Source organism: Nuphar pumila, chromosome 1, assembly GCF_984573655.1.
Source record: "Nuphar pumila chromosome 1, dmNupPumi1.hap1.1, whole genome shotgun sequence".
In the NCBI taxonomy this organism is placed as follows: Eukaryota; Viridiplantae; Streptophyta; class Magnoliopsida; order Nymphaeales; family Nymphaeaceae; genus Nuphar; species Nuphar pumila.
Genome location: NC_143249.1, coordinates 161,460,196 through 161,480,717, shown reverse-complemented (window position 1 = coordinate 161,480,717; position 20,522 = coordinate 161,460,196). Strand labels below are relative to the sequence as shown.

The 20,522-nt window shown below is 58.1% G+C and overlaps 38 non-coding genes across 38 annotated transcripts; all 38 read right to left on the bottom strand.

The window, feature by feature from the left end:
* Window positions 1-40: 40 nt before the first annotated feature.
* Window positions 41-159, bottom strand: LOC149849461 (5S ribosomal RNA). The gene has a single exon (XR_016434167.1). It is a non-coding gene; the product is annotated as a 5S ribosomal RNA (ribosomal RNA).
* Window positions 160-582: 423 nt separating this feature from the next.
* On the bottom strand, window positions 583-701 carry LOC149849460 (5S ribosomal RNA). Its single transcript, XR_016436613.1, has one exon. It is a non-coding gene; the product is annotated as a 5S ribosomal RNA (ribosomal RNA).
* Window positions 702-1,124: 423 nt separating this feature from the next.
* Window positions 1,125-1,243, bottom strand: LOC149849459 (5S ribosomal RNA). The gene has a single exon (XR_016433626.1). It is a non-coding gene; the product is annotated as a 5S ribosomal RNA (ribosomal RNA).
* A 423-nt stretch (window positions 1,244-1,666) lies between these two features.
* Window positions 1,667-1,785, bottom strand: LOC149849458 (5S ribosomal RNA). Its single transcript, XR_016434166.1, has one exon. It is a non-coding gene; the product is annotated as a 5S ribosomal RNA (ribosomal RNA).
* A 423-nt stretch (window positions 1,786-2,208) lies between these two features.
* Window positions 2,209-2,327, bottom strand: LOC149849457 (5S ribosomal RNA). Its single transcript, XR_016433621.1, has one exon. It is a non-coding gene; the product is annotated as a 5S ribosomal RNA (ribosomal RNA).
* Window positions 2,328-2,750: 423 nt separating this feature from the next.
* Window positions 2,751-2,869, bottom strand: LOC149849456 (5S ribosomal RNA). Its single transcript, XR_016434165.1, has one exon. It is a non-coding gene; the product is annotated as a 5S ribosomal RNA (ribosomal RNA).
* Window positions 2,870-3,292: 423 nt separating this feature from the next.
* Window positions 3,293-3,411, bottom strand: LOC149849455 (5S ribosomal RNA). Its single transcript, XR_016433618.1, has one exon. It is a non-coding gene; the product is annotated as a 5S ribosomal RNA (ribosomal RNA).
* Window positions 3,412-3,834: 423 nt separating this feature from the next.
* LOC149849454 (5S ribosomal RNA) lies at window positions 3,835-3,953 on the bottom strand. Its single transcript, XR_016434163.1, has one exon. It is a non-coding gene; the product is annotated as a 5S ribosomal RNA (ribosomal RNA).
* Window positions 3,954-4,376: 423 nt separating this feature from the next.
* On the bottom strand, window positions 4,377-4,495 carry LOC149849453 (5S ribosomal RNA). The gene has a single exon (XR_016433615.1). It is a non-coding gene; the product is annotated as a 5S ribosomal RNA (ribosomal RNA).
* A 423-nt stretch (window positions 4,496-4,918) lies between these two features.
* LOC149849452 (5S ribosomal RNA) lies at window positions 4,919-5,037 on the bottom strand. Its single transcript, XR_016434470.1, has one exon. It is a non-coding gene; the product is annotated as a 5S ribosomal RNA (ribosomal RNA).
* A 423-nt stretch (window positions 5,038-5,460) lies between these two features.
* On the bottom strand, window positions 5,461-5,579 carry LOC149849451 (5S ribosomal RNA). Its single transcript, XR_016434162.1, has one exon. It is a non-coding gene; the product is annotated as a 5S ribosomal RNA (ribosomal RNA).
* A 423-nt stretch (window positions 5,580-6,002) lies between these two features.
* LOC149849450 (5S ribosomal RNA) lies at window positions 6,003-6,121 on the bottom strand. Its single transcript, XR_016436592.1, has one exon. It is a non-coding gene; the product is annotated as a 5S ribosomal RNA (ribosomal RNA).
* A 423-nt stretch (window positions 6,122-6,544) lies between these two features.
* Window positions 6,545-6,663, bottom strand: LOC149849449 (5S ribosomal RNA). Its single transcript, XR_016433612.1, has one exon. It is a non-coding gene; the product is annotated as a 5S ribosomal RNA (ribosomal RNA).
* A 423-nt stretch (window positions 6,664-7,086) lies between these two features.
* Window positions 7,087-7,205, bottom strand: LOC149849448 (5S ribosomal RNA). The gene has a single exon (XR_016434161.1). It is a non-coding gene; the product is annotated as a 5S ribosomal RNA (ribosomal RNA).
* A 423-nt stretch (window positions 7,206-7,628) lies between these two features.
* Window positions 7,629-7,747, bottom strand: LOC149849447 (5S ribosomal RNA). The gene has a single exon (XR_016433609.1). It is a non-coding gene; the product is annotated as a 5S ribosomal RNA (ribosomal RNA).
* Window positions 7,748-8,170: 423 nt separating this feature from the next.
* LOC149849446 (5S ribosomal RNA) lies at window positions 8,171-8,289 on the bottom strand. The gene has a single exon (XR_016434469.1). It is a non-coding gene; the product is annotated as a 5S ribosomal RNA (ribosomal RNA).
* Window positions 8,290-8,712: 423 nt separating this feature from the next.
* Window positions 8,713-8,831, bottom strand: LOC149849445 (5S ribosomal RNA). Its single transcript, XR_016425955.1, has one exon. It is a non-coding gene; the product is annotated as a 5S ribosomal RNA (ribosomal RNA).
* Window positions 8,832-9,254: 423 nt separating this feature from the next.
* Window positions 9,255-9,373, bottom strand: LOC149849444 (5S ribosomal RNA). Its single transcript, XR_016434159.1, has one exon. It is a non-coding gene; the product is annotated as a 5S ribosomal RNA (ribosomal RNA).
* Window positions 9,374-9,796: 423 nt separating this feature from the next.
* LOC149849443 (5S ribosomal RNA) lies at window positions 9,797-9,915 on the bottom strand. The gene has a single exon (XR_016433605.1). It is a non-coding gene; the product is annotated as a 5S ribosomal RNA (ribosomal RNA).
* A 423-nt stretch (window positions 9,916-10,338) lies between these two features.
* On the bottom strand, window positions 10,339-10,457 carry LOC149849442 (5S ribosomal RNA). The gene has a single exon (XR_016427078.1). It is a non-coding gene; the product is annotated as a 5S ribosomal RNA (ribosomal RNA).
* Window positions 10,458-10,880: 423 nt separating this feature from the next.
* Window positions 10,881-10,999, bottom strand: LOC149849441 (5S ribosomal RNA). Its single transcript, XR_016436581.1, has one exon. It is a non-coding gene; the product is annotated as a 5S ribosomal RNA (ribosomal RNA).
* A 423-nt stretch (window positions 11,000-11,422) lies between these two features.
* LOC149849440 (5S ribosomal RNA) lies at window positions 11,423-11,541 on the bottom strand. The gene has a single exon (XR_016433603.1). It is a non-coding gene; the product is annotated as a 5S ribosomal RNA (ribosomal RNA).
* A 423-nt stretch (window positions 11,542-11,964) lies between these two features.
* Window positions 11,965-12,083, bottom strand: LOC149849439 (5S ribosomal RNA). Its single transcript, XR_016434158.1, has one exon. It is a non-coding gene; the product is annotated as a 5S ribosomal RNA (ribosomal RNA).
* Window positions 12,084-12,506: 423 nt separating this feature from the next.
* LOC149849438 (5S ribosomal RNA) lies at window positions 12,507-12,625 on the bottom strand. Its single transcript, XR_016433600.1, has one exon. It is a non-coding gene; the product is annotated as a 5S ribosomal RNA (ribosomal RNA).
* A 423-nt stretch (window positions 12,626-13,048) lies between these two features.
* Window positions 13,049-13,167, bottom strand: LOC149849437 (5S ribosomal RNA). Its single transcript, XR_016434468.1, has one exon. It is a non-coding gene; the product is annotated as a 5S ribosomal RNA (ribosomal RNA).
* Window positions 13,168-13,590: 423 nt separating this feature from the next.
* LOC149849436 (5S ribosomal RNA) lies at window positions 13,591-13,709 on the bottom strand. Its single transcript, XR_016425953.1, has one exon. It is a non-coding gene; the product is annotated as a 5S ribosomal RNA (ribosomal RNA).
* Window positions 13,710-14,132: 423 nt separating this feature from the next.
* On the bottom strand, window positions 14,133-14,251 carry LOC149849435 (5S ribosomal RNA). The gene has a single exon (XR_016434157.1). It is a non-coding gene; the product is annotated as a 5S ribosomal RNA (ribosomal RNA).
* A 423-nt stretch (window positions 14,252-14,674) lies between these two features.
* LOC149849434 (5S ribosomal RNA) lies at window positions 14,675-14,793 on the bottom strand. Its single transcript, XR_016433598.1, has one exon. It is a non-coding gene; the product is annotated as a 5S ribosomal RNA (ribosomal RNA).
* A 423-nt stretch (window positions 14,794-15,216) lies between these two features.
* Window positions 15,217-15,335, bottom strand: LOC149849433 (5S ribosomal RNA). Its single transcript, XR_016427055.1, has one exon. It is a non-coding gene; the product is annotated as a 5S ribosomal RNA (ribosomal RNA).
* A 423-nt stretch (window positions 15,336-15,758) lies between these two features.
* On the bottom strand, window positions 15,759-15,877 carry LOC149849432 (5S ribosomal RNA). The gene has a single exon (XR_016433595.1). It is a non-coding gene; the product is annotated as a 5S ribosomal RNA (ribosomal RNA).
* Window positions 15,878-16,300: 423 nt separating this feature from the next.
* On the bottom strand, window positions 16,301-16,419 carry LOC149849431 (5S ribosomal RNA). Its single transcript, XR_016434156.1, has one exon. It is a non-coding gene; the product is annotated as a 5S ribosomal RNA (ribosomal RNA).
* A 423-nt stretch (window positions 16,420-16,842) lies between these two features.
* Window positions 16,843-16,961, bottom strand: LOC149849430 (5S ribosomal RNA). Its single transcript, XR_016433594.1, has one exon. It is a non-coding gene; the product is annotated as a 5S ribosomal RNA (ribosomal RNA).
* Window positions 16,962-17,384: 423 nt separating this feature from the next.
* On the bottom strand, window positions 17,385-17,503 carry LOC149849429 (5S ribosomal RNA). The gene has a single exon (XR_016434467.1). It is a non-coding gene; the product is annotated as a 5S ribosomal RNA (ribosomal RNA).
* Window positions 17,504-17,926: 423 nt separating this feature from the next.
* On the bottom strand, window positions 17,927-18,045 carry LOC149849428 (5S ribosomal RNA). The gene has a single exon (XR_016425951.1). It is a non-coding gene; the product is annotated as a 5S ribosomal RNA (ribosomal RNA).
* Window positions 18,046-18,468: 423 nt separating this feature from the next.
* LOC149849427 (5S ribosomal RNA) lies at window positions 18,469-18,587 on the bottom strand. Its single transcript, XR_016434154.1, has one exon. It is a non-coding gene; the product is annotated as a 5S ribosomal RNA (ribosomal RNA).
* A 423-nt stretch (window positions 18,588-19,010) lies between these two features.
* LOC149849426 (5S ribosomal RNA) lies at window positions 19,011-19,129 on the bottom strand. Its single transcript, XR_016433591.1, has one exon. It is a non-coding gene; the product is annotated as a 5S ribosomal RNA (ribosomal RNA).
* A 423-nt stretch (window positions 19,130-19,552) lies between these two features.
* Window positions 19,553-19,671, bottom strand: LOC149849425 (5S ribosomal RNA). Its single transcript, XR_016427039.1, has one exon. It is a non-coding gene; the product is annotated as a 5S ribosomal RNA (ribosomal RNA).
* A 423-nt stretch (window positions 19,672-20,094) lies between these two features.
* LOC149849424 (5S ribosomal RNA) lies at window positions 20,095-20,213 on the bottom strand. The gene has a single exon (XR_016434465.1). It is a non-coding gene; the product is annotated as a 5S ribosomal RNA (ribosomal RNA).
* Window positions 20,214-20,522: the final 309 nt, after the last annotated feature.

The window sequence follows — 20,522 nt, the reverse complement described above, 5'->3', positions numbered from 1 at the left end:
AGGTTGGTGCCGACGACAAAAAAGCGCCGAAGGCAAAAAAAGAGTGCAACACGAGGACTTCCCAGGAGGTCACCCATCCCAGTACTACTCTCGCCCAAGCACGCTTAACTTCGGAGTTATGATGGGATCCGGTGCTTTAGTGCTGGTATGATCGCACCCGTTACATGTTGCGCGAAAAAATGCTCTTATGCCTCACGCGGGAGCCGTGGGGGCCGCAACGCACGAACCGACTAGCCGTCATAGAAACGGCCCCGAAAAACGCCCGAAACGAGCTTAAACGGCATCCGAAACGGTCCCGAACCGACTTCGTCTGTTCGCCACGTCGTAGCCAGCGGAACGAGCTTTCCGTGGCCACGAAAATCGCCGAATTCCGACATCGGCGTGCCAAGTTACGGTCCGGCGACCCGGAACTGCTGCGTTTGTCGCACGCCGCGGCTCGTGTCGGGTGCCGGCGCTGCGGCGCGCAAGGCGAGGTTGAAAGGGAAGCAGAAGACCTCGATGGATCAGATACGGTGTGTTGCGGGAAGTGAAAAGAAGGTCGAAGGTTGGTGCCGACGACAAAAAAGCGCCGAAGGCAAAAAAAGAGTGCAACACGAGGACTTCCCAAAAGGTCACCCATCCCAGTACTACTCTCGCCCAAGCACGCTTAACTTCGGAGTTATGATGGGATCCGGTGCTTTAGTGCTGGTATGATCGCACCCGTTACATGTTGCGCGAAAAAATGCTCTTATGCCTCACGCGGGAGCCGTGGGGGCCGCAACGCACGAATCGACTAGCCGTCATAGAAACGACCCCGAAAAACGCCCGAAACGAGCTTAAACGGCATCCGAAACGGTCCCGAACCGACTTCGTCTGTTCGCCACGTCGTAGCCAGCGGAACGAGCTTTCCGTGGCCACGAAAATCGCCGAATTCCGACATCGGCGTGCCAAGTTACGGTCCGGCGACCCGGAACTGCTGCGTTTGTCGCACGCCGCGGCTCGTGTCGGGTGCCGGCGCTGCGGCGCGCAAGGCGAGGGTGAAAGGGAAGCAGAAGACCTCGATGGATCAGATACGGTGTGTTGCGGGAAGTGAAAAGAAGGTCGAAGGTTGGTGCCGACGACAAAAAAGCGCCGAAGGCAAAAAAAGAGTGCAACACGAGGACTTCCCAGGAGGTCACCCATCCCAGTACTACTCTCACCCAAGCACGATTAACTTCGGAGTTCTGATGGGATCCGGTGCTTTAGTGCTGGTATGATCGCACCCGTTACATGTTGCGCGAAAAAATGCTCTTATTCCTCACGCGGGAGCCGTGGGGGCCGCAACGCACGAACCGACTAGCCGTCATAGAAACGGCCCCGAAAAATGCCCGAAACGAGCTTAAACGGCATCCGAAACGGTCCCGAACCGACTTCGTCTGTTCGCCACGTCGTAGCCAGCGGAACGAGCTTTCCGTGGCCACGAAAATCGCCGAATTCCGACATCGGCGTGCCAAGTTACGGTCCGGCGACCCGGAACTGCTGCGTTTGTCGCACGCCGCGGCTCGTGTCGGGTGCCGGCGCTGCGGCGCGCAAGGCGAGGTTGAAAGGGAAGCAGAAGACCTCGATGGATCAGATACGGTGTGTTGCGGGAAGTGAAAAGAAGGTCGAAGGTTGGTGCCGACGACAAAAAAGCGCCGAAGGCAAAAAAAGAGTGCAACACGAGGACTTCCCAGGAGGTCACCCATCCCAGTACTACTCTCGCCCAAGCACGCTTAACTTCGGAGTTATGATGGGATCCGGTGCTTTAGTGCTGGTATGATCGCACCCGTTACATGTTGCGCGAAAAAATGCTCTTATGCCTCACGCGGGAGCCGTGGGGGCCGCAACGCACGAACCGACTAGCCGTCATAGAAACGACCCCGAAAAACGCCCGAAACGAGCTTAAACGGCATCCGAAACGGTCCCGAACCGACTTCGTCTGTTCGCCACGTCGTAGCCAGCGGAACGAGCTTTCCGTGGCCACGAAAATCGCCGAATTCCGACATCGGCGTGCCAAGTTACGGTCCGGCGACCCGGAACTGCTGCGTTTGTCGCACGCCGCGGCTCGTGTCGGGTGCCGGCGCTGCGGCGCGCAAGGCGAGGGTGAAAGGGAAGCAGAAGACCTCGATGGATCAGATACGGTGTGTTGCGGGAAGTGAAAAGAAGGTCGAAGGTTGGTGCCGACGACAAAAAAGCGCCGAAGGCAAAAAAAGAGTGCAACACGAGGACTTCCCAGGAGGTCACCCATCCCAGTACTACTCTCACCCAAGCACGATTAACTTCGGAGTTCTGATGGGATCCGGTGCTTTAGTGCTGGTATGATCGCACCCGTTACATGTTGCGCGAAAAAATGCTCTTATTCCTCACGCGGGAGCCGTGGGGGCCGCAACGCACGAACCGACTAGCCGTCATAGAAACGGCCCCGAAAAATGCCCGAAACGAGCTTAAACGGCATCCGAAACGGTCCCGAACCGACTTCGTCTGTTCGCCACGTCGTAGCCAGCGGAACGAGCTTTCCGTGGCCACGAAAATCGCCGAATTCCGACATCGGCGTGCCAAGTTACGGTCCGGCGACCCGGAACTGCTGCGTTTGTCGCACGCCGCGGCTCGTGTCGGGTGCCGGCGCTGCGGCGCGCAAGGCGAGGTTGAAAGGGAAGCAGAAGACCTCGATGGATCAGATACGGTGTGTTGCGGGAAGTGAAAAGAAGGTCGAAGGTTGGTGCCGACGACAAAAAAGCGCCGAAGGCAAAAAAAGAGTGCAACACGAGGACTTCCCAGGAGGTCACCCATCCCAGTACTACTCTCGCCCAAGCACGCTTAACTTCGGAGTTATGATGGGATCCGGTGCTTTAGTGCTGGTATGATCGCACCCGTTACATGTTGCGCGAAAAAATGCTCTTATGCCTCACGCGGGAGCCGTGGGGGCCGCAACGCACGAACCGACTAGCCGTCATAGAAACGACCCCGAAAAACGCCCGAAACGAGCTTAAACGGCATCCGAAACGGTCCCGAACCGACTTCGTCTGTTCGCCACGTCGTAGCCAGCGGAACGAGCTTTCCGTGGCCACGAAAATCGCCGAATTCCGACATCGGCGTGCCAAGTTACGGTCCGGCGACCCGGAACTGCTGCGTTTGTCGCACGCCGCGGCTCGTGTCGGGTGCCGGCGCTGCGGCGCGCAAGGCGAGGGTGAAAGGGAAGCAGAAGACCTCGATGGATCAGATACGGTGTGTTGCGGGAAGTGAAAAGAAGGTCGAAGGTTGGTGCCGACGACAAAAAAGCGCCGAAGGCAAAAAAAGAGTGCAACACGAGGACTTCCCAGGAGGTCACCCATCCCAGTACTACTCTCACCCAAGCACGATTAACTTCGGAGTTCTGATGGGATCCGGTGCTTTAGTGCTGGTATGATCGCACCCGTTACATGTTGCGCGAAAAAATGCTCTTATTCCTCACGCGGGAGCCGTGGGGGCCGCAACGCACGAACCGACTAGCCGTCATAGAAACGGCCCCGAAAAATGCCCGAAACGAGCTTAAACGGCATCCGAAACGGTCCCGAACCGACTTCGTCTGTTCGCCACGTCGTAGCCAGCGGAACGAGCTTTCCGTGGCCACGAAAATCACCGAATTCCGACATCGGCGTGCCAAGTTACGGTCCGGCGACCCGGAACTGCTGCGTTTGTCGCACGCCGCGGCTCGTGTCGGGTGCCGGCGCTGCGGCGCGCAAGGCGAGGTTGAAAGGGAAGCAGAAGACCTCGATGGATCAGATACGGTGTGTTGCGGGAAGTGAAAAGAAGGTCGAAGGTTGGTGCCGACGACAAAAAAGCGCCGAAGGCAAAAAAAGAGTGCAACACGAGGACTTCCCAGGAGGTCACCCATCCCAGTACTACTCTCGCCCAAGCACGCTTAACTTCGGAGTTATGATGGGATCCGGTGCTTTAGTGCTGGTATGATCGCACCCGTTACATGTTGCGCGAAAAAATGCTCTTATGCCTCACGCGGGAGCCGTGGGGGCCGCAACGCACGAACCGACTAGCCGTCATAGAAACGACCCCGAAAAACGCCCGAAACGAGCTTAAACGGCATCCGAAACGGTCCCGAACCGACTTCGTCTGTTCGCCACGTCGTAGCCAGCGGAACGAGCTTTCCGTGGCCACGAAAATCGCCGAATTCCGACATCGGCGTGCCAAGTTACGGTCCGGCGACCCGGAACTGCTGCGTTTGTCGCACGCCGCGGCTCGTGTCGGGTGCCGGCGCTGCGGCGCGCAAGGCGAGGGTGAAAGGGAAGCAGAAGACCTCGATGGATCAGATACGGTGTGTTGCGGGAAGTGAAAAGAAGGTCGAAGGTTGGTGCCGACGACAAAAAAGCGCCGAAGGCAAAAAAAGAGTGCAACACGAGGACTTCCCAGGAGGTCACCCATCCCAGTACTACTCTCACCCAAGCACGATTAACTTCGGAGTTCTGATGGGATCCGGTGCTTTAGTGCTGGTATGATCGCACCCGTTACATGTTGCGCGAAAAAATGCTCTTATGCCTCACGCGGGAGCCGTGGGGGCCGCAACGCACGAACCGACTAGCCGTCATAGAAACGGCCCCGAAAAATGCCCGAAACGAGCTTAAACGGCATCCGAAACGGTCCCGAACCGACTTCGTCTGTTCGCCACGTCGTAGCCAGCGGAACGAGCTTTCCGTGGCCACGAAAATCGCCGAATTCCGACATCGGCGTGCCAAGTTACGGTCCGGCGACCCGGAACTGCTGCGTTTGTCGCACGCCGCGGCTCGTGTCGGGTGCCGGCGCTGCGGCGCGCAAGGCGAGGTTGAAAGGGAAGCAGAAGACCTCGATGGATCAGATACGGTGTGTTGCGGGAAGTGAAAAGAAGGTCGAAGGTTGGTGCCGACGACAAAAAAGCGCCGAAGGCAAAAAAAGAGTGCAACACGAGGACTTCCCAGGAGGTCACCCATCCCAGTACTACTCTCGCCCGAGCACGCTTAACTTCGGAGTTATGATGGGATCCGGTGCTTTAGTGCTGGTATGATCGCACCCGTTACATGTTGCGCGAAAAAATGCTCTTATGCCTCACGCGGGAGCCGTGGGGGCCGCAACGCACGAACCGACTAGCCGTCATAGAAACGGCCCCGAAAAATGCCCGAAACGAGCTTAAACGGCATCCGAAACGGTCCCGAACCGACTTCGTCTGTTCGCCACGTCGTAGCCAGCGGAACGAGCTTTCCGTGGCCACGAAAATCGCCGAATTCCGACATCGGCGTGCCAAGTTACGGTCCGGCGACCCGGAACTGCTGCGTTTGTCGCACGCCGCGGCTCGTGTCGGGTGCCGGCGCTGCGGCGCGCAAGGCGAGGTTGAAAGGGAAGCAGAAGACCTCGATGGATCAGATACGGTGTGTTGCGGGAAGTGAAAAGAAGGTCGAAGGTTGGTGCCGACGACAAAAAAGCGCCGAAGGCAAAAAAAGAGTGCAACACGAGGACTTCCCAGGAGGTCACCCATCCCAGTACTACTCTCGCCCAAGCACGCTTAACTTCGGAGTTATGATGGGATCCGGTGCTTTAGTGCTGGTATGATCGCACCCGTTACATGTTGCGCGAAAAAATGCTCTTATGCCTCACGCGGGAGCCGTGGGGGCCGCAACGCACGAACCGACTAGCCGTCATAGAAACGGCCCCGAAAAACGCCCGAAACGAGCTTAAACGGCATCCGAAACGGTCCCGAACCGACTTCGTCTGTTCGCCACGTCGTAGCCAGCGGAACGAGCTTTCCGTGGCCACGAAAATCGCCGAATTCCGACATCGGCGTGCCAAGTTACGGTCCGGCGACCCGGAACTGCTGCGTTTGTCGCACGCCGCGGCTCGTGTCGGGTGCCGGCGCTGCGGCGCGCAAGGCGAGGTTGAAAGGGAAGCAGAAGACCTCGATGGATCAGATACGGTGTGTTGCGGGAAGTGAAAAGAAGGTCGAAGGTTGGTGCCGACGACAAAAAAGCGCCGAAGGCAAAAAAAGAGTGCAACACGAGGACTTCCCAAAAGGTCACCCATCCCAGTACTACTCTCGCCCAAGCACGCTTAACTTCGGAGTTATGATGGGATCCGGTGCTTTAGTGCTGGTATGATCGCACCCGTTACATGTTGCGCGAAAAAATGCTCTTATGCCTCACGCGGGAGCCGTGGGGGCCGCAACGCACGAATCGACTAGCCGTCATAGAAACGACCGCGAAAAACGCCCGAAACGAGCTTAAACGGCATCCGAAACGGTCCCGAACCGACTTCGTCTGTTCGCCACGTCGTAGCCAGCGGAACGAGCTTTCCGTGGCCACGAAAATCGCCGAATTCCGACATCGGCGTGCCAAGTTACGGTCCGGCGACCCGGAACTGCTGCGTTTGTCGCACGCCGCGGCTCGTGTCGGGTGCCGGCGCTGCGGCGCGCAAGGCGAGGGTGAAAGGGAAGCAGAAGACCTCGATGGATCAGATACGGTGTGTTGCGGGAAGTGAAAAGAAGGTCGAAGGTTGGTGCCGACGACAAAAAAGCGCCGAAGGCAAAAAAAGAGTGCAACACGAGGACTTCCCAGGAGGTCACCCATCCCAGTACTACTCTCACCCAAGCACGATTAACTTCGGAGTTCTGATGGGATCCGGTGCTTTAGTGCTGGTATGATCGCACCCGTTACATGTTGCGCGAAAAAATGCTCTTATTCCTCACGCGGGAGCCGTGGGGGCCGCAACGCACGAACCGACTAGCCGTCATAGAAACGGCCCCGAAAAATGCCCGAAACGAGCTTAAACGGCATCCGAAACGGTCCCGAACCGACTTCGTCTGTTCGCCACGTCGTAGCCAGCGGAACGAGCTTTCCGTGGCCACGAAAATCGCCGAATTCCGACATCGGCGTGCCAAGTTACGGTCCGGCGACCCGGAACTGCTGCGTTTGTCGCACGCCGCGGCTCGTGTCGGGTGCCGGCGCTGCGGCGCGCAAGGCGAGGTTGAAAGGGAAGCAGAAGACCTCGATGGATCAGATACGGTGTGTTGCGGGAAGTGAAAAGAAGGTCGAAGGTTGGTGCCGACGACAAAAAAGCGCCGAAGGCAAAAAAAGAGTGCAACACGAGGACTTCCCAGGAGGTCACCCATCCCAGTACTACTCTCGCCCAAGCACGCTTAACTTCGGAGTTATGATGGGATCCGGTGCTTTAGTGCTGGTATGATCGCACCCGTTACATGTTGCGCGAAAAAATGCTCTTATGCCTCACGCGGGAGCCGTGGGGGCCGCAACGCACGAACCGACTAGCCGTCATAGAAACGACCCCGAAAAACGCCCGAAACGAGCTTAAACGGCATCCGAAACGGTCCCGAACCGACTTCGTCTGTTCGCCACGTCGTAGCCAGCGGAACGAGCTTTCCGTGGCCACGAAAATCGCCGAATTCCGACATCGGCGTGCCAAGTTACGGTCCGGCGACCCGGAACTGCTGCGTTTGTCGCACGCCGCGGCTCGTGTCGGGTGCCGGCGCTGCGGCGCGCAAGGCGAGGGTGAAAGGGAAGCAGAAGACCTCGATGGATCAGATACGGTGTGTTGCGGGAAGTGAAAAGAAGGTCGAAGGTTGGTGCCGACGACAAAAAAGCGCCGAAGGCAAAAAAAGAGTGCAACACGAGGACTTCCCAGGAGGTCACCCATCCCAGTACTACTCTCACCCAAGCACGATTAACTTCGGAGTTCTGATGGGATCCGGTGCTTTAGTGCTGGTATGATCGCACCCGTTACATGTTGCGCGAAAAAATGCTCTTATGCCTCACGCGGGAGCCGTGGGGGCCGCAACGCACGAACCGACTAGCCGTCATAGAAACGGCCCCGAAAAATGCCCGAAACGAGCTTAAACGGCATCCGAAACGGTCCCGAACCGACTTCGTCTGTTCGCCACGTCGTAGCCAGCGGAACGAGCTTTCCGTGGCCACGAAAATCGCCGAATTCCGACATCGGCGTGCCAAGTTACGGTCCGGCGACCCGGAACTGCTGCGTTTGTCGCACGCCGCGGCTCGTGTCGGGTGCCGGCGCTGCGGCGCGCAAGGCGAGGTTGAAAGGGAAGCAGAAGACCTCGATGGATCAGATACGGTGTGTTGCGGGAAGTGAAAAGAAGGTCGAAGGTTGGTGCCGACGACAAAAAAGCGCCGAAGGCAAAAAAAGAGTGCAACACGAGGACTTCCCAGGAGGTCACCCATCCCAGTACTACTCTCGCCCGAGCACGCTTAACTTCGGAGTTATGATGGGATCCGGTGCTTTAGTGCTGGTATGATCGCACCCGTTACATGTTGCGCGAAAAAATGCTCTTATGCCTCACGCGGGAGCCGTGGGGGCCGCAACGCACGAACCGACTAGCCGTCATAGAAACGGCCCCGAAAAATGCCCGAAACGAGCTTAAACGGCATCCGAAACGGTCCCGAACCGACTTCGTCTGTTCGCCACGTCGTAGCCAGCGGAACGAGCTTTCCGTGGCCACGAAAATCGCCGAATTCCGACATCGGCGTGCCAAGTTACGGTCCGGCGACCCGGAACTGCTGCGTTTGTCGCACGCCGCGGCTCGTGTCGGGTGCCGGCGCTGCGGCGCGCAAGGCGAGGTTGAAAGGGAAGCAGAAGACCTCGATGGATCAGATACGGTGTGTTGCGGGAAGTGAAAAGAAGGTCGAAGGTTGGTGCCGACGACAAAAAAGCGCCGAAGGCAAAAAAAGAGTGCAACACGAGGACTTCCCAGGAGGTCACCCATCCCAGTACTACTCTCGCCCAATCACGCTTAACTTTGAAGTTCTGATGGGATCCGGTGCTTTAGTGCTGGTATGATCGCACCCGTTACATGTTGCGCGAAAAAATGCTCTTATGCCTCACGCGGGAGCCGTGGGGGCCGCAACGCACGAACCGACTAGCCGTCATAGAAACGGCCCCGAAAAACGCCCGAAACGAGCTTAAACGGCATCCGAAACGGTCCCGAACCGACTTCGTCTGTTCGCCACGTCGTAGCCAGCGGAACGAGCTTTCCGTGGCCACGAAAATCGCCGAATTCCGACATCGGCGTGCCAAGTTACGGTCCGGCGACCCGGAACTGCTGCGTTTGTCGCACGCCGCGGCTCGTGTCGGGTGCCGGCGCTGCGGCGCGCAAGGCGAGGTTGAAAGGGAAGCAGAAGACCTCGATGGATCAGATACGGTGTGTTGCGGGAAGTGAAAAGAAGGTCGAAGGTTGGTGCCGACGACAAAAAAGCGCCGAAGGCAAAAAAAGAGTGCAACACGAGGACTTCCCAGGAGGTCACCCATCCCAGTACTACTCTCGCCCAAGCACGCTTAACTTCGGAGTTATGATGGGATCCGGTGCTTTAGTGCTGGTATGATCGCACCCGTTACATGTTGCGCGAAAAAATGCTCTTATGCCTCACGCGGGAGCCGTGGGGGCCGCAACGCACGAATCGACTAGCCGTCATAGAAACGACCGCGAAAAACGCCCGAAACGAGCTTAAACGGCATCCGAAACGGTCCCGAACCGACTTCGTCTGTTCGCCACGTCGTAGCCAGCGGAACGAGCTTTCCGTGGCCACGAAAATCGCCGAATTCCGACATCGGCGTGCCAAGTTACGGTCCGGCGACCCGGAACTGCTGCGTTTGTCGCACGCCGCGGCTCGTGTCGGGTGCCGGCGCTGCGGCGCGCAAGGCGAGGGTGAAAGGGAAGCAGAAGACCTCGATGGATCAGATACGGTGTGTTGCGGGAAGTGAAAAGAAGGTCGAAGGTTGGTGCCGACGACAAAAAAGCGCCGAAGGCAAAAAAAGAGTGCAACACGAGGACTTCCCAGGAGGTCACCCATCCCAGTACTACTCTCACCCAAGCACGATTAACTTCGGAGTTCTGATGGGATCCGGTGCTTTAGTGCTGGTATGATCGCACCCGTTACATGTTGCGCGAAAAAATGCTCTTATTCCTCACGCGGGAGCCGTGGGGGCCGCAACGCACGAACCGACTAGCCGTCATAGAAACGGCCCCGAAAAATGCCCGAAACGAGCTTAAACGGCATCCGAAACGGTCCCGAACCGACTTCGTCTGTTCGCCACGTCGTAGCCAGCGGAACGAGCTTTCCGTGGCCACGAAAATCGCCGAATTCCGACATCGGCGTGCCAAGTTACGGTCCGGCGACCCGGAACTGCTGCGTTTGTCGCACGCCGCGGCTCGTGTCGGGTGCCGGCGCTGCGGCGCGCAAGGCGAGGTTGAAAGGGAAGCAGAAGACCTCGATGGATCAGATACGGTGTGTTGCGGGAAGTGAAAAGAAGGTCGAAGGTTGGTGCCGACGACAAAAAAGCGCCGAAGGCAAAAAAAGAGTGCAACACGAGGACTTCCCAGGAGGTCACCCATCCCAGTACTACTCTCGCCCAAGCACGCTTAACTTCGGAGTTCTGATGGGATCCGGTGCTTTAGTGCTGGTATGATCGCACCCGTTACATGTTGCGCGAAAAAATGCTCTTATGCCTCACGCGGGAGCCGTGGGGGCCGCAACGCACGAACCGACTAGCCGTCATAGAAACGGCCCCGAAAAACGCCCGAAACGAGCTTAAACGGCATCCGAAACGGTCCCGAACCGACTTCGTCTGTTCGCCACGTCGTAGCCAGCGGAACGAGCTTTCCGTGGCCACGAAAATCGCCGAATTCCGACATCGGCGTGCCAAGTTACGGTCCGGCGACCCGGAACTGCTGCGTTTGTCGCACGCCGCGGCTCGTGTCGGGTGCCGGCGCTGCGGCGCGCAAGGCGAGGTTGAAAGGGAAGCAGAAGACCTCGATGGATCAGATACGGTGTGTTGCGGGAAGTGAAAAGAAGGTCGAAGGTTGGTGCCGACGACAAAAAAGCGCCGAAGGCAAAAAAAGAGTGCAACACGAGGACTTCCCAAAAGGTCACCCATCCCAGTACTACTCTCGCCCAAGCACGCTTAACTTCGGAGTTATGATGGGATCCGGTGCTTTAGTGCTGGTATGATCGCACCCGTTACATGTTGCGCGAAAAAATGCTCTTATGCCTCACGCGGGAGCCGTGGGGGCCGCAACGCACGAATCGACTAGCCGTCATAGAAACGACCGCGAAAAACGCCCGAAACGAGCTTAAACGGCATCCGAAACGGTCCCGAACCGACTTCGTCTGTTCGCCACGTCGTAGCCAGCGGAACGAGCTTTCCGTGGCCACGAAAATCGCCGAATTCCGACATCGGCGTGCCAAGTTACGGTCCGGCGACCCGGAACTGCTGCGTTTGTCGCACGCCGCGGCTCGTGTCGGGTGCCGGCGCTGCGGCGCGCAAGGCGAGGGTGAAAGGGAAGCAGAAGACCTCGATGGATCAGATACGGTGTGTTGCGGGAAGTGAAAAGAAGGTCGAAGGTTGGTGCCGACGACAAAAAAGCGCCGAAGGCAAAAAAAGAGTGCAACACGAGGACTTCCCAGGAGGTCACCCATCCCAGTACTACTCTCACCCAAGCACGATTAACTTCGGAGTTCTGATGGGATCCGGTGCTTTAGTGCTGGTATGATCGCACCCGTTACATGTTGCGCGAAAAAATGCTCTTATTCCTCACGCGGGAGCCGTGGGGGCCGCAACGCACGAACCGACTAGCCGTCATAGAAACGGCCCCGAAAAATGCCCGAAACGAGCTTAAACGGCATCCGAAACGGTCCCGAACCGACTTCGTCTGTTCGCCACGTCGTAGCCAGCGGAACGAGCTTTCCGTGGCCACGAAAATCGCCGAATTCCGACATCGGCGTGCCAAGTTACGGTCCGGCGACCCGGAACTGCTGCGTTTGTCGCACGCCGCGGCTCGTGTCGGGTGCCGGCGCTGCGGCGCGCAAGGCGAGGTTGAAAGGGAAGCAGAAGACCTCGATGGATCAGATACGGTGTGTTGCGGGAAGTGAAAAGAAGGTCGAAGGTTGGTGCCGACGACAAAAAAGCGCCGAAGGCAAAAAAAGAGTGCAACACGAGGACTTCCCAGGAGGTCACCCATCCCAGTACTACTCTCGCCCAAGCACGCTTAACTTCGGAGTTATGATGGGATCCGGTGCTTTAGTGCTGGTATGATCGCACCCGTTACATGTTGCGCGAAAAAATGCTCTTATGCCTCACGCGGGAGCCGTGGGGGCCGCAACGCACGAACCGACTAGCCGTCATAGAAACGACCCCGAAAAACGCCCGAAACGAGCTTAAACGGCATCCGAAACGGTCCCGAACCGACTTCGTCTGTTCGCCACGTCGTAGCCAGCGGAACGAGCTTTCCGTGGCCACGAAAATCGCCGAATTCCGACATCGGCGTGCCAAGTTACGGTCCGGCGACCCGGAACTGCTGCGTTTGTCGCACGCCGCGGCTCGTGTCGGGTGCCGGCGCTGCGGCGCGCAAGGCGAGGGTGAAAGGGAAGCAGAAGACCTCGATGGATCAGATACGGTGTGTTGCGGGAAGTGAAAAGAAGGTCGAAGGTTGGTGCCGACGACAAAAAAGCGCCGAAGGCAAAAAAAGAGTGCAACACGAGGACTTCCCAGGAGGTCACCCATCCCAGTACTACTCTCACCCAAGCACGATTAACTTCGGAGTTCTGATGGGATCCGGTGCTTTAGTGCTGGTATGATCGCACCCGTTACATGTTGCGCGAAAAAATGCTCTTATGCCTCACGCGGGAGCCGTGGGGGCCGCAACGCACGAACCGACTAGCCGTCATAGAAACGGCCCCGAAAAATGCCCGAAACGAGCTTAAACGGCATCCGAAACGGTCCCGAACCGACTTCGTCTGTTCGCCACGTCGTAGCCAGCGGAACGAGCTTTCCGTGGCCACGAAAATCGCCGAATTCCGACATCGGCGTGCCAAGTTACGGTCCGGCGACCCGGAACTGCTGCGTTTGTCGCACGCCGCGGCTCGTGTCGGGTGCCGGCGCTGCGGCGCGCAAGGCGAGGTTGAAAGGGAAGCAGAAGACCTCGATGGATCAGATACGGTGTGTTGCGGGAAGTGAAAAGAAGGTCGAAGGTTGGTGCCGACGACAAAAAAGCGCCGAAGGCAAAAAAAGAGTGCAACACGAGGACTTCCCAGGAGGTCACCCATCCCAGTACTACTCTCGCCCGAGCACGCTTAACTTCGGAGTTATGATGGGATCCGGTGCTTTAGTGCTGGTATGATCGCACCCGTTACATGTTGCGCGAAAAAATGCTCTTATGCCTCACGCGGGAGCCGTGGGGGCCGCAACGCACGAACCGACTAGCCGTCATAGAAACGGCCCCGAAAAATGCCCGAAACGAGCTTAAACGGCATCCGAAACGGTCCCGAACCGACTTCGTCTGTTCGCCACGTCGTAGCCAGCGGAACGAGCTTTCCGTGGCCACGAAAATCGCCGAATTCCGACATCGGCGTGCCAAGTTACGGTCCGGCGACCCGGAACTGCTGCGTTTGTCGCACGCCGCGGCTCGTGTCGGGTGCCGGCGCTGCGGCGCGCAAGGCGAGGTTGAAAGGGAAGCAGAAGACCTCGATGGATCAGATACGGTGTGTTGCGGGAAGTGAAAAGAAGGTCGAAGGTTGGTGCCGACGACAAAAAAGCGCCGAAGGCAAAAAAAGAGTGCAACACGAGGACTTCCCAGGAGGTCACCCATCCCAGTACTACTCTCGCCCAATCACGCTTAACTTTGAAGTTCTGATGGGATCCGGTGCTTTAGTGCTGGTATGATCGCACCCGTTACATGTTGCGCGAAAAAATGCTCTTATGCCTCACGCGGGAGCCGTGGGGGCCGCAACGCACGAACCGACTAGCCGTCATAGAAACGGCCCCGAAAAACGCCCGAAACGAGCTTAAACGGCATCCGAAACGGTCCCGAACCGACTTCGTCTGTTCGCCACGTCGTAGCCAGCGGAACGAGCTTTCCGTGGCCACGAAAATCGCCGAATTCCGACATCGGCGTGCCAAGTTACGGTCCGGCGACCCGGAACTGCTGCGTTTGTCGCACGCCGCGGCTCGTGTCGGGTGCCGGCGCTGCGGCGCGCAAGGCGAGGTTGAAAGGGAAGCAGAAGACCTCGATGGATCAGATACGGTGTGTTGCGGGAAGTGAAAAGAAGGTCGAAGGTTGGTGCCGACGACAAAAAAGCGCCGAAGGCAAAAAAAGAGTGCAACACGAGGACTTCCCAGGAGGTCACCCATCCCAGTACTACTCTCGCCCAAGCACGCTTAACTTCGGAGTTATGATGGGATCCGGTGCTTTAGTGCTGGTATGATCGCACCCGTTACATGTTGCGCGAAAAAATGCTCTTATGCCTCACGCGGGAGCCGTGGGGGCCGCAACGCACGAATCGACTAGCCGTCATAGAAACGACCGCGAAAAACGCCCGAAACGAGCTTAAACGGCATCCGAAACGGTCCCGAACCGACTTCGTCTGTTCGCCACGTCGTAGCCAGCGGAACGAGCTTTCCGTGGCCACGAAAATCGCCGAATTCCGACATCGGCGTGCCAAGTTACGGTCCGGCGACCCGGAACTGCTGCGTTTGTCGCACGCCGCGGCTCGTGTCGGGTGCCGGCGCTGCGGCGCGCAAGGCGAGGGTGAAAGGGAAGCAGAAGACCTCGATGGATCAGATACGGTGTGTTGCGGGAAGTGAAAAGAAGGTCGAAGGTTGGTGCCGACGACAAAAAAGCGCCGAAGGCAAAAAAAGAGTGCAACACGAGGACTTCCCAGGAGGTCACCCATCCCAGTACTACTCTCACCCAAGCACGATTAACTTCGGAGTTCTGATGGGATCCGGTGCTTTAGTGCTGGTATGATCGCACCCGTTACATGTTGCGCGAAAAAATGCTCTTATTCCTCACGCGGGAGCCGTGGGGGCCGCAACGCACGAACCGACTAGCCGTCATAGAAACGGCCCCGAAAAATGCCCGAAACGAGCTTAAACGGCATCCGAAACGGTCCCGAACCGACTTCGTCTGTTCGCCACGTCGTAGCCAGCGGAACGAGCTTTCCGTGGCCACGAAAATCGCCGAATTCCGACATCGGCGTGCCAAGTTACGGTCCGGCGACCCGGAACTGCTGCGTTTGTCGCACGCCGCGGCTCGTGTCGGGTGCCGGCGCTGCGGCGCGCAAGGCGAGGTTGAAAGGGAAGCAGAAGACCTCGATGGATCAGATACGGTGTGTTGCGGGAAGTGAAAAGAAGGTCGAAGGTTGGTGCCGACGACAAAAAAGCGCCGAAGGCAAAAAAAGAGTGCAACACGAGGACTTCCCAGGAGGTCACCCATCCCAGTACTACTCTCGCCCAAGCACGCTTAACTTCGGAGTTCTGATGGGATCCGGTGCTTTAGTGCTGGTATGATCGCACCCGTTACATGTTGCGCGAAAAAATGCTCTTATTCCTCACGCGGGAGCCGTGGGGGCCGCAACGCACGAACCGACTAGCCGTCATAGAAACGGCCCCGAAAAATGCCCGAAACGAGCTTAAACGGCATCCGAAACGGTCCCGAACCGACTTCGTCTGTTCGCCACGTCGTAGCCAGCGGAACGAGCTTTCCGTGGCCACGAAAATCGCCGAATTCCGACATCGGCGTGCCAAGTTACGGTCCGGCGACCCGGAACTGCTGCGTTTGTCGCACGCCGCGGCTCGTGTCGGGTGCCGGCGCTGCGGCGCGCAAGGCGAGGGTGAAAGGGAAGCAGAAGACCTCGATGGATCAGATACGGTGTGTTGCGGGAAGTGAAAAGAAGGTCGAAGGTTGGTGCCGACGACAAAAAAGCGCCGAAGGCAAAAAAAGAGTGCAACACGAGGACTTCCCAGGAGGTCACCCATCCCAGTACTACTCTCACCCAAGCACGATTAACTTCGGAGTTCTGATGGGATCCGGTGCTTTAGTGCTGGTATGATCGCACCCGTTACATGTTGCGCGAAAAAATGCTCTTATTCCTCACGCGGGAGCCGTGGGGGCCGCAACGCACGAACCGACTAGCCGTCATAGAAACGGCCCCGAAAAATGCCCGAAACGAGCTTAAACGGCATCCGAAACGGTCCCGAACCGACTTCGTCTGTTCGCCACGTCGTAGCCAGCGGAACGAGCTTTCCGTGGCCACGAAAATCGCCGAATTCCGACATCGGCGTGCCAAGTTACGGTCCGGCGACCCGGAACTGCTGCGTTTGTCGCACGCCGCGGCTCGTGTCGGGTGCCGGCGCTGCGGCGCGCAAGGCGAGGTTGAAAGGGAAGCAGAAGACCTCGATGGATCAGATACGGTGTGTTGCGGGAAGTGAAAAGAAGGTCGAAGGTTGGTGCCGACGACAAAAAAGCGCCGAAGGCAAAAAAAGAGTGCAACACGAGGACTTCCCAGGAGGTCACCCATCCCAGTACTACTCTCGCCCAAGCACGCTTAACTTCGGAGTTATGATGGGATCCGGTGCTTTAGTGCTGGTATGATCGCACCCGTTACATGTTGCGCGAAAAAATGCTCTTATGCCTCACGCGGGAGCCGTGGGGGCCGCAACGCACGAACCGACTAGCCGTCATAGAAACGACCCCGAAAAACGCCCGAAACGAGCTTAAACGGCATCCGAAACGGTCCCGAACCGACTTCGTCTGTTCGCCACGTCGTAGCCAGCGGAACGAGCTTTCCGTGGCCACGAAAATCGCCGAATTCCGACATCGGCGTGCCAAGTTACGGTCCGGCGACCCGGAACTGCTGCGTTTGTCGCACGCCGCGGCTCGTGTCGGGTGCCGGCGCTGCGGCGCGCAAGGCGAGGGTGAAAGGGAAGCAGAAGACCTCGATGGATCAGATACGGTGTGTTGCGGGAAGTGAAAAGAAGGTCGAAGGTTGGTGCCGACGACAAAAAAGCGCCGAAGGCAAAAAAAGAGTGCAACACGAGGACTTCCCAGGAGGTCACCCATCCCAGTACTACTCTCACCCAAGCACGATTAACTTCGGAGTTCTGATGGGATCCGGTGCTTTAGTGCTGGTATGATCGCACCCGTTACATGTTGCGCGAAAAAATGCTCTTATGCCTCACGCGGGAGCCGTGGGGGCCGCAACGCACGAACCGACTAGCCGTCATAGAAACGGCCCCGAAAAATGCCCGAAACGAGCTTAAACGGCATCCGAAACGGTCCCGAACCGACTTCGTCTGTTCGCCACGTCGTAGCCAGCGGAACGAGCTTTCCGTGGCCACGAAAATCGCCGAATTCCGACATCGGCGTGCCAAGTTACGGTCCGGCGACCCGGAACTGCTGCGTTTGTCGCACGCCGCGGCTCGTGTCGGGTGCCGGCGCTGCGGCGCGCAAGGCGAGGTTGAAAGGGAAGCAGAAGACCTCGATGGATCAGATACGGTGTGTTGCGGGAAGTGAAAAGAAGGTCGAAGGTTGGTGCCGACGACAAAAAAGCGCCGAAGGCAAAAAAAGAGTGCAACACGAGGACTTCCCAGGAGGTCACCCATCCCAGTACTACTCTCGCCCGAGCACGCTTAACTTCGGAGTTATGATGGGATCCGGTGCTTTAGTGCTGGTATGATCGCACCCGTTACATGTTGCGCGAAAAAATGCTCTTATGCCTCACGCGGGAGCCGTGGGGGCCGCAACGCACGAACCGACTAGCCGTCATAGAAACGGCCCCGAAAAATGCCCGAAACGAGCTTAAACGGCATCCGAAACGGTCCCGAACCGACTTCGTCTGTTCGCCACGTCGTAGCCAGCGGAACGAGCTTTCCGTGGCCACGAAAATCGCCGAATTCCGACATCGGCGTGCCAAGTTACGGTCCGGCGACCCGGAACTGCTGCGTTTGTCGCACGCCGCGGCTCGTGTCGGGTGCCGGCGCTGCGGCGCGCAAGGCGAGGTTGAAAGGGAAGCAGAAGACCTCGATGGATCAGATACGGTGTGTTGCGGGAAGTGAAAAGAAGGTCGAAGGTTGGTGCCGACGACAAAAAAGCGCCGAAGGCAAAAAAAGAGTGCAACACGAGGACTTCCCAGGAGGTCACCCATCCCAGTACTACTCTCGCCCAATCACGCTTAACTTTGAAGTTCTGATGGGATCCGGTGCTTTAGTGCTGGTATGATCGCACCCGTTACATGTTGCGCGAAAAAATGCTCTTATGCCTCACGCGGGAGCCGTGGGGGCCGCAACGCACGAACCGACTAGCCGTCATAGAAACGGCCCCGAAAAACGCCCGAAACGAGCTTAAACGGCATCCGAAACGGTCCCGAACCGACTTCGTCTGTTCGCCACGTCGTAGCCAGCGGAACGAGCTTTCCGTGGCCACGAAAATCGCCGAATTCCGACATCGGCGTGCCAAGTTACGGTCCGGCGACCCGGAACTGCTGCGTTTGTCGCACGCCGCGGCTCGTGTCGGGTGCCGGCGCTGCGGCGCGCAAGGCGAGGTTGAAAGGGAAGCAGAAGACCTCGATGGATCAGATACGGTGTGTTGCGGGAAGTGAAAAGAAGGTCGAAGGTTGGTGCCGACGACAAAAAAGCGCCGAAGGCAAAAAAAGAGTGCAACACGAGGACTTCCCAGGAGGTCACCCATCCCAGTACTACTCTCGCCCAAGCACGCTTAACTTCGGAGTTATGATGGGATCCGGTGCTTTAGTGCTGGTATGATCGCACCCGTTACATGTTGCGCGAAAAAATGCTCTTATGCCTCACGCGGGAGCCGTGGGGGCCGCAACGCACGAATCGACTAGCCGTCATAGAAACGACCGCGAAAAACGCCCGAAACGAGCTTAAACGGCATCCGAAACGGTCCCGAACCGACTTCGTCTGTTCGCCACGTCGTAGCCAGCGGAACGAGCTTTCCGTGGCCACGAAAATCGCCGAATTCCGACATCGGCGTGCCAAGTTACGGTCCGGCGACCCGGAACTGCTGCGTTTGTCGCACGCCGCGGCTCGTGTCGGGTGCCGGCGCTGCGGCGCGCAAGGCGAGGGTGAAAGGGAAGCAGAAGACCTCGATGGATCAGATACGGTGTGTTGCGGGAAGTGAAAAGAAGGTCGAAGGTTGGTGCCGACGACAAAAAAGCGCCGAAGGCAAAAAAAGAGTGCAACACGAGGACTTCCCAGGAGGTCACCCATCCCAGTACTACTCTCACCCAAGCACGATTAACTTCGGAGTTCTGATGGGATCCGGTGCTTTAGTGCTGGTATGATCGCACCCGTTACATGTTGCGCGAAAAAATGCTCTTATTCCTCACGCGGGAGCCGTGGGGGCCGCAACGCACGAACCGACTAGCCGTCATAGAAACGGCCCCGAAAAATGCCCGAAACGAGCTTAAACGGCATCCGAAACGGTCCCGAACCGACTTCGTCTGTTCGCCACGTCGTAGCCAGCGGAACGAGCTTTCCGTGGCCACGAAAATCGCCGAATTCCGACATCGGCGTGCCAAGTTACGGTCCGGCGACCCGGAACTGCTGCGTTTGTCGCACGCCGCGGCTCGTGTCGGGTGCCGGCGCTGCGGCGCGCAAGGCGAGGTTGAAAGGGAAGCAGAAGACCTCGATGGATCAGATACGGTGTGTTGCGGGAAGTGAAAAGAAGGTCGAAGGTTGGTGCCGACGACAAAAAAGCGCCGAAGGCAAAAAAAGAGTGCAACACGAGGACTTCCCAGGAGGTCACCCATCCCAGTACTACTCTCGCCCAAGCACGCTTAACTTCGGAGTTCTGATGGGATCCGGTGCTTTAGTGCTGGTATGATCGCACCCGTTACATGTTGCGCGAAAAAATGCTCTTATTCCTCACGCGGGAGCCGTGGGGGCCGCAACGCACGAACCGACTAGCCGTCATAGAAACGGCCCCGAAAAATGCCCGAAACGAGCTTAAACGGCATCCGAAACGGTCCCGAACCGACTTCGTCTGTTCGCCACGTCGTAGCCAGCGGAACGAGCTTTCCGTGGCCACGAAAATCGCCGAATTCCGACATCGGCGTGCCAAGTTACGGTCCGGCGACCCGGAACTGCTGCGTTTGTCGCACGCCGCGGCTCGTGTCGGGTGCCGGCGCTGCGGCGCGCAAGGCGAGGTTGAAAGGGAAGCAGAAGACCTCGATGGATCAGATACGGTGTGTTGCGGGAAGTGAAAAGAAGGTCGAAGGTTGGTGCCGACGACAAAAAAGCGCCGAAGGCAAAAAAAGAGTGCAACACGAGGACTTCCCAGGAGGTCACCCATCCCAGTACTACTCTCGCCCGAGCACGCTTAACTTCGGAGTTATGATGGGATCCGGTGCTTTAGTGCTGGTATGATCGCACCCGTTACATGTTGCGCGAAAAAATGCTCTTATGCCTCACGCGGGAGCCGTGGGGGCCGCAACGCACGAACCGACTAGCCGTCATAGAAACGACCCCGAAAAACGCCCGAAACGAGCTTAAACGGCATCCGAAACGGTCCCGAACCGACTTCGTCTGTTCGCCACGTCGTAGCCAGCGGAACGAGCTTTCCGTGGCCACGAAAATCGCCGAATTCCGACATCGGCGTGCCAAGTTACGGTCCGGCGACCCGGAACTGCTGCGTTTGTCGCACGCCGCGGCTCGTGTCGGGTGCCGGCGCTGCGGCGCGCAAG